This window comes from Rhamphochromis sp. 'chilingali' (genome assembly GCF_963969265.1).
Source record: "Rhamphochromis sp. 'chilingali' genome assembly, chromosome: 14".
NCBI classification, from domain to species: Eukaryota; Metazoa; Chordata; class Actinopteri; order Cichliformes; family Cichlidae; genus Rhamphochromis; species Rhamphochromis sp. 'chilingali'.
This window is the reverse complement of record NC_137941.1, coordinates 24,678,030-24,682,875: the sequence shown is the minus strand read 5'-3', so window position 1 is coordinate 24,682,875 and position 4,846 is coordinate 24,678,030.

The window sequence follows — 4,846 nt, the reverse complement described above, 5'->3', positions numbered from 1 at the left end:
AGTACATATTTGTGAGCCATCTTCAGTAGGAGGGGGGGAGGCTTAAATTTGTAAAAGGAAGGATGGGGGGGTGGACAACAAATATTGGCTGATTTGGTTTTGTATTTTAATGGGATTTACTGATGGTTAGAGGAATATTGGCAGCTGGTTAATCCTTTAAGAGGGTCTTATGCTTATTTCAGGTTCTCTCTATTTTTTGGGATTGCAGTTAAGCAGCTTTGCATGATTCACAGTTTTTGTTTTTAAATTATTATCTGTCCTAAACTGGTCCTTCATACAGACCCTATGCTTTATCTTGTCTGAAGTCAGCTTCTTTTTAAGCCAATCCTCCCATTCCAAAGAAGCAGGTCCTCCTGATTGACCAACCTCTGGAAGGATGCAGAGAAGCAGCACGCAGTGTTTGCAAGCTGCAGAGTAGATGTCCATATAAGGAAATCCACAGTGAAAACTGGAAATCTAGTAATTGCAACATTAAACTTCCTTATCCTTACCCCGAGCCACTAAACAACAGACCTAAGTGTAGAGATTGATGTGGTGCAGGCTGTTGAGGCAAGACTGGAAACACCTAACCTTTACAGAAAGCAGGGTCCTACACTGTAATCTGTCATGTGGTCACTCAAGAAACAAATTGCTATAAATCAACTGGCCCATCAGTATTCTGCAGCCCAGAGAGAGAGAGAGCACATTACACCTATCCTTACATCTGTTCCTGTCAGTTTTCATATTGATTTTGGGAATCCTTTACTTGTTGTTAAAACACTGAATGGTCTTGCTCAGCTGTTTGTCTCATATACTTAGAGTGCACGAACCAGTATGGTCCCTCGGGTCCTTGAGCACAAGTAGCTCCAAAGTGCAGGATAGAAACATTTGAGGAGGCAGCTTTTAGCTTTCCTGCTCTGAACTGCAGTCTGCAGGAGGACTTGAGGTGAAACTAGAGATGTTTAAAATCTGCTCAGGGACATTAAAACTGAAACCCTCTTTAGCCTAGCTTTTGATTAGGTTTTAATTCAACTTTCAGTTCATCATCATCATCATCATCATCATCAACTTTATTTATAAAGCACTTTAAAACAACCACAGCTGACACAAAGTGCTGTACATTGGAACTGTAAAATAAAATTACATGAGATATAAATAAAAAACAAATAAAAGAAGAGTGAAATCATTAATTAAATAACTACTGCATTAAAAAAGAAACTAAGTCTCACTGAGGTTAAAAGCCAAGGAATAAAAGTGGGTTTTAAGACGTGATTTAAAAGTGGACAGTGAAGGGGCCTCTCTAACATGCATGGGCAATTTATTCCATAATTTTGGAGCCACAATAGAGAAGGCCCTGTCCCCTCTGAGCTTCCTCCTGGATCTCGGTACCTCCAGGAGCAGCTGGTCAGCTGACCTGAGAGACCGACAGGGTATGTGGGGATGAAGAAGCTCAGAGAGGTAAGGCGGGGCAAGACTGTGTAGGCATTTAAAAACAAACATAAGAATTTTAAAATTAACTCTAAAAGACACTGGCAGCCAGTGCAGAGAGGCCAGCACGGGGGTTATATGCTCTCCTTTTCGAGTTCCTGTTAGGAGTCGTGCAGCCGCATTTTGAACCAGCTGCAGACGTGAGAGCAATGACCGACTGACCCCCACATAAAGTGAGTTACAGTAGTCCAGGCGGGAAGAAATAAAAGCATGGATCACTGTTTCAAGGTGCTGCCTCGAAAGAAAAGATTTTAGTCTTGCCAGTCGCCTTAAATGATAAAAACTGGACTTCACCACTGCTCTGATTTGGTTGTCCAATTTAAAATCACTGTCCAACTTAAAACCAAGGTCAGTAACAACAGATTTAAAATAGACTTCCAGGGATCCTAAAACAACAGAGGAGGACTCACAGGGACCACTGGGTCCAAACACCAACACTTCTGTTTTCTTTTTATTAAAATTTAAAAAGTTTCGAGCCAACCAAGCTTTAATGTCATCTAGACATGTGAAGAGAGGTTTTATGGAGATGGCATCCTTGCGTTTTAGTGTCAAATTAATTTGGCAGTCATCGGCATAACAGTGAAATGAGATCCCATGCCTTCTAAGGATAGAACCCAGAGGCAGTAGATACAGAGAAAAGAGCAGTGGCCCTAAAATTGAGCCCTGTGGGACACCACATGACAGAGGAGCAGAAGACGATTCGTAACCGAGAAGGCTGACAGAGAAAGTTCTATCTGACAAATAAGACCTAAACCAATTGAGTGCAGTGCCACCAATACCCACTACATCATGTAATTGAGAAATTAAAATATTGTGGTCTACTGTGTCAAAGGCAGCAGTTAGGTCAAGCAAGACAAGAACAACATGGTTACCAGAATCACATGCCAGAAGGATGTCATTAAAAACCCTTAGTAATGCAGATTCTGTGCTGTGAAGGGTTTTAAAACCTGATTGAAAAACCTCAAAGATTCCATTTTCATCTAGAAAATCTTTCAGTTGACTAAAAACAATTTTCTCTAAAACCTTGGAGACTAAAGGCAGCTTGGAAATAGGCCTATAGTTCGCTAAAACTGTGTGATCAAGGCCAGGTTTCTTAAGCAGTGGCTGTACTACTGCATGTTTGAAATTTGCAGGAACCACACCAGAAGACAGACTGCTGTTAATAATGTCAAGGACATACTGTTGTATACTAGGAAAAATTTCTTTAAAGAATTGTGGAGGGACAGGATCCCGTGGAGAACCTGTGGGCTTAATATGGCGAACCACATCCTCTAAAGAGGAGAGCGTCACAAGCTCAAACTGAGTGAAAACAGCAGCGCAAGGGACAGAGACAGAGGGGTCAGAGTCAGGAGCTGTGATAAGAGCCCTGATGGTGACAACCTTTTCAATAAAAAAGTTCAGAAAATCATTGCAAATCTCAGGAGAAACTTCCAAACAGACATTCAAAGGAGTATTAAGAACAGTGTCAATGGTCCTAAATAACACACGTGGGTTATGACAGTTGGAAGAAATAATATTTGCAAAATATTCCCTTTTTGCCTCTTTAACAGTGTTCTGGTAGCGATGCCAGCAGTCTTTGAGAATTTGAAATGATACATGCAGTTTATCCTTTTTCCACCTCCGTTCTGCTCGACGACATTCCCTCTTAACAGCACGACTGCTCTCATTAAACCAAGGCTCAGGTTTAGCCTTAAGCTGCCTGGTTTTTAAAGGAGCCACAGAGTCCATGATTTTTTGACAGCAAGAATTAAACCAGGAATGTAGGTCTTCTGTGTCAGAGGAAACAAAGTCAGAAGGCCCGCCGAGCTGATTAAAAGCAGCAGAAAACTGCGCAGCAGTGGCGGGGTTAATAACCCGACAGCACCGAGTAGCAGCGCCAGGTTTAACTGCGGTATATGTCAAACCAACGTTGAATAACACAGGCATATGATCTGAGAGTGCACAGTCACAAATCTCCAAGTCAGTGACAGGCAGACCATATGACAGAACAAGGTCCAGTGTGTGTCCGTGCTCATGTGTAGGGCCACGTACGGACTGTACCAGGCTAAAAGAGTCAATAAGGCTTAAAAAGTCCTTTACCAGTGGCTTATCAGGACAGCATACATGTATATTAAAATCTCCAACAATAAGAACACTATCATAGTTGGGCATAATCCCAGCTAAAAAATCAGAAAAGTCGTTTATGAAGTTCTTATTGTATTTCGGGGGGCGATAGATGACAGCGCAGAAAATCGGGTTTGTACGACTCACCTCAAATGAGGTAAGTTCAAAGCTGGAGAACGAAGGCTGTAGAAAACACTGCTTACATTTAAAATCCTTTTTGTAAACAGTCACTGTGCCTCCACCTCTGCCTGACGTCCGTGGCGAGTTAAAATAGCAACAATCCACAGGTAAAAGTTCAGATAGAACACTGGACTCACCAACACTCAGCCACGTCTCAGTCACACACAGAAAATCCAGATCACGGGAACTGAAGAAGTCCCGAAGAATAAAAGTTTTGTTTAAAAGTGATCTGGCGTTCACCAGGCCAATCCTAGCTGGAGCTGGAGTTGGAGCTCGGGGTTCAGGGGGTCCAGAAACCCGCCGCAGCGATCTGAGATTCCGATAATGTTGACAGCGGAGGTTTAGCCTGGGAGGGCATGGGCAGCGAGGCCGAGGAGCATCATCATCAAAGCCGACCACAGGCACCAAACAGGCATCAACAGGGTCCAGAAAACGCCGAGACGCAAACAGCCTTGGCAAGAATCCATGCACTGGTCGGAAAACAGCAGAATAATTCTTTAGGTAAACCTTTAGCTTCACCAGGCGACCGCTTCGTTTACCCCGGCGACGAGGACGCTTTCGCCGGGAAGGTAGCGTGGGAACCCGGTACAGGTAACCCGGGGTTTCCGATGCAAATGGGGGCAGGGGTTGCTGCCCACCAGCTCCAAAGGACACAATATTTTGGACCACAGGTTTGAGGTCCAATAGTGTCTGGCGATCATACCTCAGCAGAGACTTTGTTTCATGGATGACACAAATTAAAAATAACATAAACAGGAACAAACTTGGCAGTGACAGACAAGCAGCCACACACACCGGTGCCATCTTGCCTATATCACGCACACTAATCTAACAGCTCAGTTGTATTTCTATAGCACCAAATCACAACAACAGTCGCCTCAAGGCACTTTGTTTTATTAGGTAAAGACCTTGAGGGTGACAGTGGGATGGAAAAACTTCCCGCTGAAGAGGAGTCTTCCTGTCCAGGCAGTTGTTGGGATGTATTTGTTGTTGTTGCAGTTTCTGTAGCATGGCTTATTTTTAAAAGGTGGGGTTGCTAGCCCCACGCCCAACCCTCCTCCTTTCTCATCCTGAACTTGGGACCAGGCAATGGCGA